Here is an 11,944-nt window from a genome sequence, read left to right on the forward strand (position 1 = left end):
AGATATTATACACATTGAATTTGAATACGTTTTTAATACAAACCTATATAACGGATCAGCGAGGCTTGAATAACGTCACGCTAAACAATCTAAAGACATCCAATACAAAGAGGTACTCAAGTTTATTATTGTCGATAATTTGTAATTTGCAGTGTTGTAGAAGTGCATTGCATCAGAACAGAATATACTACATTAAATGATTTGTTGTCATTGTCATTACTGTGTCAGTGCATTTCACTGAATTGTACAGTGCAATGCAATTAGGTTAACAGTTCTATTGGATGCACCACATAGAGATCGAGATATCAAATCAATACAAAATACCAGTGGTGTGAAGGGAGGGCCTTCAGAGCCTTCTCTGCTGGCCTAAACACTATCAAAAGCACTGAACTACAATTACAACTTAATTAATTTATTAACAAGTAATGAATAATATTTATTATAATATGTAATATCATAAAACATATAATATATATATCATCCGGTGCTGGCATCAACCAGATCAAACACACTTTGTTGAAATGGTCTAACCAATCAGAGTTTAGATTCACCACTCTGCGCTTTCACGCAGCCGAATCACGTTGATATTTTTCCCGTCCTCTGATTGGTACAGCTCAATCGTCCTCTGATTGGTTGAGCTGAATATGTGCGTGCGCTTGAGTTACTGACGAGGACGATTTTGGACATGATTAAAAATTCATTTTCAATGCCACCCTCCATCCATCCATTTTCTTTACCGCTTATCCTCACTAGCTTAAAAAAAAGTCGACTTTGTGGGTCTAGGTCAACCAACATACTACTATCTGACTTGTTTTCAACCCAGAAAAGGATTTTGAGGCGCTTTCAGAGCAGCATGTATGAGCTAGCTTACACAGACAGCGAACAGGAAGGTCTGCTGCGTCTCCATCAGATTCTCCGGTGAGTACGATGTATTTTATTTAAAGTTTGAATGTTTTTGTCATGTTATGAGATAAATATTGATTGTGAACAGTTGTATTGTAGTGTATACACTACAAATTCTATAGAGGTTTTGAATTGATGTATTGGAAGATAAAGGTAACTGTTTCTTGCTTTAGTAATAATGGCATTCATCCTCACCTCTCTCTCTTGTTTTAATGCCACACATAGTTATACATGCGTATCGTTTTTGTACGTTATTTTTGCGACGTGATAATGTTATTAAGAGGTGGATTAGGTCACTGAAGGCCCAGGTCCCAAACTCACCGCCTGCCAATGTAAAATACAAAAAAAAAAAATAATACAAGATAAAAGTAGTTACTAATGGTGTGGTTTATTTGCCTGCTATGCAGGCAGTGTCGGTTTAGTTCCCACTCAGTGACTGTGTAAATGTGAGTGTGTCTCTACATGCCCTGTGACTGACTGGTGATCGGTCTAGAGCATTATGTCAAACTCAGGCCCGGGGGCCAAATTTGGCCCACAATGTAATTATAGTGGGCCCGCAAGACCATATCAAATGTGTATTAGAGCTGGCCTGCCAGTATATAGCACATGCGCCACTAATATTACAAATCCCAGAATGCTTTGCTAGTGTGTTGGCCCATCAGTCTAGACCGGCGAGCGCCCCTTCCCTTTCTGTTGCAGTTGTTAGGAACTATGCTACCAGTCTCCTCGAGCAAATTTACACTTCCCCTTCCCAAAAATGGCCAAATGAAAGATGGAAAACGGTTAACTTCCAAGACAGGTGGGAGGCAGATTGTCTGTTCACTAAAGTAAAAGACAGACCTGTTTGTCGAGTGCGGAGCAACGAGGCTGTAACAAAGAATATAACATGATTGAAATATATATATATTTTTTTATTAACTCCTAGGCAGGGACTGTTAATAGTTTGAAGTTTGGATTTTTATTGAAGGACATTCTTTTTGTTTTGGGTTGTTTTGTTGTTGGCCTTTGAAAAAAGGTTTACATAAAAAAGGGTAGTTGGAGATAGATAAATAGAAGATGGAGAGACAGAAGAATTCCATCCATCCATTTTCTGAGCCGCTTCTCCTCACTAGGCGCGCTGGAGCCTATCCCAGTTATCTTCGGGCGAGAGGCGGGGTACACCCTGAACTGGTTGCCAGCCAATCGGAGGGCACATACAAACAAACAACCATCCGCACTCACATTCACACCTACGGGCAATTTAAAGTTGTCAATGAACCTACCATGCATGTTTTTGGGATGTGGGAGGAAACCGGAGTGCCCGGAGAAAACCCACGCAGGTACGGGGAGAACATGCAAACTCCACACAGGCGGGGCCGGGGATTGAACCCCGGTCCTCAGAACTGTGAGGCAGACGCTCTAACCAGTCGTCCACCATGTCTCCACAGAAGAATTCATGTTATCTATTTAAATGCAAAACAACAAACAAATACCACTTTTGTCTTTTATCGTAAATTTGATTTCTCGTCTTTATAATATTAAAGTTTGTTTATTCCAGATTCAGTGTTTCAGCAAAATTGAAGTTTGTTGTCATATGATAAACTTTAACGCTACATTTCTGCCGAGGGAAGGGAAACATGCACATTGCAGTGATTTTTCATTAAATATTGAGTTTGGCCCGCGACGTTGTCCGAATTTTTCATTTTGGCCCACCGTGAATTTGAGTTTGCCACCCCTGGAGACTCTAGGGCATAGGTGTCAAACTCAAGGCCCGGGGGCCAGATGCGGCCCGCCACATAATTTTATGTGGCCCGCGAAAGCAAATCATGCTCATCAACTAATGTGATTTTTGCTCAAATCTGTACCCAAATTGTCATAATAATAAACAATAATGTTGAGATATTGCATTTTTCTGTAACCAAACCCTTGTTCTACAGTAACTTAAACAATACTTGAACAAGCTATTATCCTTCTCTTGTGATTTCAAAACTAGTTATCCCTCAATTTGTTGTGTAATGGTAATAATAGGATTTGGTGATTAAACATTTATATGGTTTCACTGTTGTATTGGCCCTCTGAGGGAAATCATAACGACAATGCGGCCCGAGACAAAAATGAGTTTGACACCCCTGCTCTATGGTGTAGTCCACCATTCGCCCAAAGTCAGCTGGGATGTGCTCCGGTTTTGCAACCCTGGTCAGGGTGTATAAAAATATGCACAGTATGTCAAAATGTAATTTATATACAGATGTGTAGCCGTCAGCAAAAATGGCAACACAATAATATTTACATTTACATATTATAGATGGACGGACGGACGGACGGACGGACGGACGGATAGATAGATAGATAGATAGATAGATAGATAGATAGATAGATAGATAGATAGACAGATAGATAGATAATGTTAAAATCAATACATCTCTGATGTCAATCATTGTTTGTAGAGGCAGAAATGTTGACGTATACTTTCTGTTGGCTCTCATTTAGATGATATTGTTGTGCCTGATTTTGTGGCCTTTGAGTCTACATGCATGGAAAAAATGCTGAACCATAGTTAAGATTGACCATTGTGTCATCAGGAGGTGTTTTATTGCTGGTCCCCCCCCCCCATCAATGTAATATGACAGTCGAGACTAAATCCTTGTTTTCATTGGTTGACTAGACAGGACTGCCCACTGTAGCGCATCACTGTTTGCAGAAAAGCAAAGAACACATCTCAAAGAAGAAAAAGAGCCAATAAATGATGTATTGATAACACCCACTCATCCTCTGATTTGATTAGAATTTCCTCAGAGTATAGAAAAAAAAAAGATGGCATGCGGATAAGGCCCCTGCGGCTGCTCCTGCTGCTGCCACACAGTCCGGATCCAATATCGCCAGTCCAGGCTTTTGAAGCGCCCCTGCCCTCAGTGGGTGCCCGCACACGGCAGCCAGTTCCCGGCCGAAGCACTGCCTGGCTGGCTCTGCTAACTGGAAGTCCGCCGCTCGCTCGGCACTTCATCCTCGACCCCGTCTGGGCTCCATTCCGGCTTCAAAACTTCTCGCCCACGAACGGAGCGCAAAGGGTGGACAGAGCCACCGAGCCTCCGCCGACACTTTTTTTTCTTCTTTCGCTACACGAGAGGAGCCCAGACTAAATGGTGTCGGCTCGGTTCCCGCAGAGGTGTTGACGAGACCAGACAGAGCGGCTTTAGGCTATGGAAGTGCGCCCCTGGAAGAGAGGCACGGCCGGGCAGCGAGGAGGACCTGTCGCCGACTGAGAACCAGCCTGAGACACGAAGACGGGCATGCCTCAGACCCGCAGACCGTCACAGGACCCCCCATCAGACAATATCTGACTTTGTTTCCCCCCCCCCCTCTTTTACTTATTTTTCCATTGTGACTGTATGTCGCATGGCTTCGCTGCGAGGTAAGTTTCGTTGCACACTTGAAATGAACGAAGACGCTTGTAAGTTTAATGCGGAGCAACTTGGCCCACTTTTGCACACACGCACACACACACTCCGTCGCGTGTTGGCGACTCAATTAAAAAGAAGCTTTTTTTTGCAAGGCAAATTGCATTTTAGGATGTTAAAAAGTCACAGTCACGGGGAGATTGCGAGGCGATAACGTGAAAATACAGAAAAATCGCCGTGCAACAGATGTGCGGCCGCGATGACTTTGCGTCGCGTTTCAGAGATGGAGGCACAACCGAAAACATTTTCTTCTTATGAGTTCTGTGATTTCTTCTTATTCATTTTTTCAAAGCTATTGTTGGATTCAATGGGGGATTTCAATTGGAGTTGGACCTGGGAAGTGTTTTTTGAGCGCATTCAAGGGCTAATCCTTGATAATTGGACCTAGGCTATTTGTTCAAAGACCTGGGAGAAAAGTGGAGAAAATTATAATTGCAGTGTAATAATTACTTTGGAAAAAAATATACTCCGTTATGCAGTGGGCTGGTAAAAGTCAGCGAAATGAGGCAAAAGGACAAATAAATGTGGCTGCAAAATTGGATGAATTCTTTCTTTTTGGGCACATTTATTGTAAAGGATGTTTTAGGCATATGTGATTTAACGTAGCCGGTGAGCAGCACGCCGCGGCCGGGCCGGTGATGCATGGCACCCCCTCCCCCGAAGCACAGCAGCACGCTTGGGTCATCAATCACTGGATTATTGGTCAAATTTGGCTCTGCGTTTCTCATAGTCTCTGCTTTAAATTGTGCAGCTCGAAAAGAAATTTGCGATTTCCTGAGTGGACTTACGTCCGTGAATGCGACGTATGTCTGTTTCTCACATAATGAAAGAATGATGTGCAATTGACTGTTCCTTTTGCACCAGTTTAGAAAACTCATTCATATAAAACAATATAATTTGGATTTGGAGGGTAAGTAACACAGCATATCATAAAAGTAAATCATGTTGCAGAAGAATGCAAATGACTTGCATCTATGAGTTGACCAAATACATAGAGGTAAGAAAAAGGCAACTTAAAGTCTTTCTTTTTTTGTGGAATGTCCATCCACTTGGAATAAACACACTCGCGTAGGCTACGTTGCCTCGTCTCAACCCATGGTGATGTGTGGTGTGTGCAAAGCTTTCGCACAATTGCACAGTGACTCACTGCTAGTGAGGAACATTTAGGCCAAAAAAGTGGGTCAATTAATGAAAAAAAATAAATAAAAAAAGTAGGCTTTTTGTTTTTCTTTTTAGTAATATACTTTTCAATACATTTTCTTTGGATTGTCAATCAATTGTTGAAGAAAGTGAGAGTACATTGTTCCAATGTTGTTTGAGTGGAATTGGGTCTGGTTCTGTAGATCTCTTGTCAACTCTTTTCACCAATTTTATGTCCAGGCATTGATCAATATGGGATGGCTTGCTTCTCCAAAGGGTTTAAAGCAGTCACAAGTGTCTTACATCCATTTTCTCAACTTTTTTTCTCTTTTCACATCCTGCTAGTGAGTGTGAAAGAGGAGGGAGTGGGTGAGTGCTCATCAAAATCTGTGACATTATGGGCTGTTGCTTGATGCCGCCCTGCCCATCCCACACTTGTTTTCTTCCACAATAGACAAGAGCACCCGAGATTGGCTTCTTCTGCCGAATCTCACACTTAAAGAGACCGTCGTTCGGATCATTAGATGATAACAATGTGTCAAGCTCTTTCACTTTGCCTTTATTAATACCATTTGTTATTGATTTAATATTGACTGGCTTAGACTGGTGGAAACATTTGCTTGCTCAGGTTGTGTAATTGAGGCAATGCGCTTTTTTATTTTTGTATTTTTTATTTTTTTTAAAGCAGTGATTTAAAGGTTGTAAAAATTCCTTGTCTTGTAACGTACTTGGCCAGAAGTGCTAATTCTGATTCTGGTACTGCCACAAGCGCCACATTGTAGGCATGTAGAGCGTTTCAATTCTCACTGATGACCATTCAAATATGCTCGCTCTTCTTTTGTCTCTCCTCTCACTCAGTCTTGTGTCAGGATTCTACAGTATGTTCTTCTTCCGTGAGCGAGTGGAGTCAAGGATACATAGGATAGGGAGTGGACACATTTTGATTTACACCCGTTGCCTATTTTGGCATATAAATTGTGGGTTTGCATTTTTTTCTTAACCACCTACATGGACTCATGCTGGGCGGATAACTGCTCACCATTAAACGGAATAAACAAGGATGTAAAGAAAAGCACTTTTTTCATGCCAAACTGCCCCTTTTTGTGACTAACTTTATTTTACGATTGCTAATCAGTACAACACTGGGCGCTACTGTGCGAGTGTGCGCACCACCTCCACCACCGCCACCGCCACCACCACCCAACATTTGTTTCCACTTCCCAAAAGTCTCTGCAGTGCAACGGGGGGTTTGATTCGTTGGAAGTGGCTGAAGAAATTTCCTGCTTGCCGAAATAATATGATAGAGGTACATAACACGAACAAGACGATAGCTTGCAAAGACTCCATTTCAACTACGATGATGAGAAGCAACATGGCTGCCTTCCTTAGCTCAGTGCAGCGTTAGGTGACATCTGCCTTTTGTGAAATGTTGGTACAAGGTGCAATGCACTACACTCACAAACGGACCCACTTTGTGTTTGTAAGTCATATTTTACGACATGTTGCACATGCTTGGCTTTCACAAGGTTGTGCATGATTTAAAACTGAGTATTGGTCACACCCAGCATGTGAAAAGGAGAAAAAAATTGGCCAACAAATGAATGAAAGGTAAAAAAAAAAAAATAATAATAAAAAAAAACAATTAGCAGTCAGAGCACTGTCACTTTGGGTAGTGGAAATACTAAAAAGACAATTGTAATCATGGAAATGTGCAATTCATTTTCAAAATCACCTCATTTTTGCTGGATTAATAAGAAGTAAGAATGAAGACATGCACTCAAACCCACGGTCTCATTTCTTGCGGTATATGTGAACAAGACTCGTGCTTATCTGTGCGCAGCTGCAACAGTGTTTGGGGAAACTATTCAATTTGTGCATGTCAGAGGAGATGGGAGGCTGTGAGCAAACAGCAGTTATTACGGCTCCGCTATAGAAGCCACGAAGAGGGCGTTCATTGGGAGAAAAGGGGGGATCTGCACACGTCTGCCAGGGGAAGGGAGTTATGTCTCGGCTGGATTATAGGAGAGCGAAGCACTTAAAAGCCCCTCTGCCGACAGGACACGGACTGTTATTCAGGGATGGTGCGGGTAAACATGGCAGACCAATATATCTTTCCTTGACAATTGTAACTCATTGCAAGTGAGAGAAGTTCGACTCGGTGCTTTTTTGCATTTAAAAGGTGGGGGAGCTGTGGCTGTTATTTCGTGTATTCACGCTGGTCCGGTAGTGCTTTATTGAGTAGGAACCAGTTTTGGTATCTTAAATATGTGCTCAAATGGTGTTTGCAATCATCACTATGAAGCAAAAAATAATGAAGTGGCAAAAAAAATAGAAACAAATATTAATACAAAAGTTGTCACAAAAAAAAGTAATGTACTCCAGTCATCTAGTGTAAGGTTGAACTTATTTAATGTACCAAGTATTTCAATAAGTGCCTTTTAAAATATTTTTCTGTTGTATTAGAGTTTTGTATGCATTATTCATATATTTCTAAATGTGTTCTTCTAAAAGTATGAATTTTAAGGGCATAATTCCTAATTAATCTAAAAATGTAATCAGAAACTAGATTAGGTGCATACGTCATTGACCCCGGAAAAACATCTAAATACGACTACTACACTAGTAACACACAACATGAATCATATCCTTTCATAAGTGATAGAAAATCAATGTATGATACAGTAAAATGGTTTCAGTGTACAAGGGCGTACTCAAAAAGAACAAACTTTATTAGACCACAAAACAAAGTTTTTGTTCACCTTAGGTCTTTTCAGATTATTTTTCAAACAGTACACAATGTGACATTTAATTTTATATGTGCCTGTCATGTGGATAAGGTCTGCTAAGTTGCTATTGTGTAGTGCAGTGTGTGCTTGGCTGTGTTTGGGGCTTTGTTCTCACACTGCAGCTTAGTTGCCAAGTCAGATGGAGTGGAGCGTCTGGCCTGGGACTTTCAGAGGAATATCACAATATCACAAGCCTGCTAAGTTGCTAAAAAACTAAGCTAATCAACAAAATAATTATCTGTTCAATTGCTACCATGCCAGAGACATCAAACAGTGGAGGGATGGAAAAACAATCAAATTATGTGATGATGATTGCTCACGCTGACAGGAGGCGCTTTTTTGTGTGTACGTGAGGATAGATGAAACTTGAGGCTGCTCAATCATGAAAAAGAAAAAAAGAATGTGTGCATTTTGAGACTGAACATAAACGTCCATCATCACCTCTAATGAGCTTCGTATGTGGTTTTTTTGGCGTTGAAACAGAGAGCGAGAACAGTATTAGTCGATTAATTTCCTGCAGTGAATCATGGAACCTGCTGCTTTTATCTTCACACTGCGCTCCATGTGTGGGCCACCAAAAAGGTTTATGTTTGCCTCACACCCTCACAAGTTTGGCCCGCCGTGCGTCCCCCTCTACCTCCCGCTTTCCCCCTTTCACTCTGGGCATAGATAATGTCTCTGCATATGAATTAACCGCCCTCGTTGAGCTTCTTTCCAGTAATTGAGAAAGCAGACACCGTAAAACTATCGTCATATTATATCTGATATGTTCTCTCTGAGCTACTTTGAGGGTCTGTTTGGAATTTTCTTTCCAAAAAGAAATCAAAGTATTTTAATTTTCTGGGTACAGTTAGAATGTTGTGCATGATTGAAATCTAGCGGGGGGTAAAGTGCAGCCTCAGGAGGTGCAGCATGGGTCGCTCTAATTGTAAAAAGTTATGATGATTGATCAGAAATGTGTTTTTGACAGGCTTGTAGAAGAAAAAAGATGAAATACATAATGTGATAAAATGATAAAATCATACTGCTTTATTAACTACACTCACCACTTTGCCAATTTAATAAGATTCTGCCTTGACATAGACAATAATAATCAGGTTTCAGGTATTATTTTGACATACTGTTTATTATTGTGGTTATAGTATATATCTTAATACTGAGAACTGTTTCTAATATTTTATTCATCTTATTTAGCGCCACAAAAGAAGAAAATATTTCTCAGTGTGATGCAGTGCAAACTACAACCACAATAATACACGCACTCTTAATCAAAACCTTGTGTACCTAATGTCTAAAGTGTACATTAAAGTACTCCAGTATACGATATAAAGAAAACTGCAGGCATAAATACACGCCAGTCCTCCATGTTCTATAGTGATGCTTCAGGTTTTAAGGTGTTTTGTTGTCTTGGTGGGACAGCTTTTGATTGAGTTGCTGCAGTGGCACACAGTGTGTGTGTGTGTATGTATCACAATGAAGTTTCCGCTTGGTGCTGTGACTGTTTTACCCAAACAGTGCAAAATGGCCTGAGGAGGAGTTGTTCCTGACAGAGATGCATTGTTTGAGGCAGCCAATAAAGACGCGCGCTGAGTGGCTACATCTGTGAACCTCATCTTGACTACAGTGTGGGCCGAGCGACAACACGGCAACTGTCACAGCTGCACCTGCTGCTCTGTCCCCGCGCACAGCCCCTCGCTCTGTGCCGCCCGCTGAGCTGCCACTGCCGCTTTGTCCTCCTCTGCCGTCACCGACCAAAAGCTCTCGTCCTCAGCTTGGGTCAGCTACGCAGGAGTTTCTTGAGGGAAACCTCTTGAATACAAAGGAAAGAGAAAAATGTGAGGTAGAAAAATAGAATTGGAATTATTGCCCACAGGGACTTGGATGTAGTTCTGCTGAAGTGCAAAATCTCTGCCTGTAAAACAAAATGGGGTTCAAGAGAGCTGGCTTAATATAAAGTGACCAGTCTGGAGAGTAATATTAAAGGAAGTTGTCTTACTGTGAATGTAGAATACATGAGCATGCACACACGCACACACACTTGCATAATACGGACATTAAGAGCATTGAACGCTTTTAAATACGTGCTTATATATGCTCAACTGTTGTTAACTGCACATTTGATTACTGGCATATTCAACATTTTAGCCCAAAATATCTATTGACAGTTATTTAAATCCTTTTACTTTGGTGTCGTCCACCTTTTTGGGTTTTATTATTTATTATGCATCACTTTTCTGCTTTGTTCTGTTATTCAGTATTTCTAAACAAATAAAAAAAAACAATTCTTCTTCGCGTGGCTGGACTCCCTCATAGTGAGATGTTGGGGGATCGTAATTACAATCATGACAGTGACTCAAAAATTGGGTTTCATTCACTTCGCTCCTTCAGATTTACAATTTTATGAATTATATTATTTCTATATTGCTGTAATGGGTGGCATTTTTTAAATATAAAATGCTATTTTTTTTTAATGTTATATAATAGAAACGTAAAATGGCTAAATTGTGCCTTTTTTAAACATGGGTAAGAACCAAAAACATTCCCACTTATTTTCCAATTGGAGCAGAAACAGGGTAATGACATACAGTTGGCGTGTAAGTGGTGTGGCATTAGGAGGTGATGTGTGTGACAATGGCGTGCTGTGGACTCTCGCATGGGGGGGGGAATTGAAACTGACTCCCCAGTTTCAGCCGTGCTTGTACAGCTGTGCCAGGCCTGCTGGTATTGACTGCTGTTTGTTGGCTCCAACCTATGCTGCGGGGGTGTTCAAGTAATAAACATCCTTAACATTGGTGATAAGTAACCCTCCACCTACAAATCAGCATTGAGTTGATGGAGATGTCAAATGATTCATGTATTAATCATGAAAAGTGGAAAGGAGAATATTGACAACTCTGCTCTTTCTTGACATATGCAGAGGAAACATACTGACCATATACCGGTATGCAGGCTGGCCCAATAATCCTGCTCACACATCCCTCAGTGCTGTATTTATCAGGTGGACACGTTTGTTTCTTACACTTACTGCTTTTTAATATTCTGTGTGTGTGAATGCTGCAGATCACACCTATTTTTGTTTGCACAGTAAGGAAAAAAATACATAATTGTATTCTGTTTTATTCTATTCTAATTCAAATATCTAGTTAGATGTCCTTCCATCCTGAAATTGTTTCGTGCAATGCTTTTAATTTGGTCGAGGCTCATATCAGAAAATGACACATTTTTGTATTCATATAATGAAAAACAATTTCTATGACACCAGGAGATATATGAAGATGGAGCATTTTGCAGTTTCTGAAATGAATTTTTAATTGTAAAAAAAAAAAAAATATTTTAACTTTTAGAGACTGTTTTTATGCAGCTGTAAAAAAGTGTCTATAAAACCGAAATGAGTTTTCGAGGAGTCTCTCCCGCATGTGAAGATCGATGACACAGATTGCTGCAGCCTTTTATAAGTCAATCAGCAAATATTCAGTCAATGATACCGTTCTGTGCTAAAGTCTCTGGCTTATTTTCTTTTTCCCAGCTGTCATTTTTACATAATAATACATTGAGTGATAATGTACAGATAATTAATTACTGTTACTTTCAATCTCAATTTAAGAGACAGGTTTCTATTACTTCTGAAATGTGATGGGAGGTCATTAAAACTTTAGCCTTGTTTGTGTGTATTTTCTT

The 11,944-nt window shown here is 40.5% G+C and overlaps 1 protein-coding gene across 37 annotated transcripts in view; it reads left to right on the plus strand.

Moving 5' to 3' along the window:
- Positions 1-700: 700 nt before the first annotated feature.
- The window catches only part of adgrl2a (adhesion G protein-coupled receptor L2a), a 147,461-nt gene continuing 136,217 nt past the window's right edge, over positions 701-11,944 (plus strand). For 17 of the 37 annotated variants that reach the window (XM_061779053.1, XM_061779051.1, XM_061779063.1 and 14 more), the window contains exon 1: positions 3,600-4,294. The gene's annotated coding sequence lies outside the window, so the exon portion shown is untranslated. Of the gene's footprint in view, positions 919-3,598; positions 4,295-11,944 lie in introns of those variants that run through there. The other 20 variants (XM_061779046.1, XM_061779047.1, XM_061779048.1 and 17 more) reach the window with 4 other exon arrangements.

Source organism: Phyllopteryx taeniolatus, chromosome 7 (assembly GCF_024500385.1).
Source record: "Phyllopteryx taeniolatus isolate TA_2022b chromosome 7, UOR_Ptae_1.2, whole genome shotgun sequence".
NCBI lineage: Eukaryota > Metazoa > Chordata > Actinopteri > Syngnathiformes > Syngnathidae > Phyllopteryx > Phyllopteryx taeniolatus.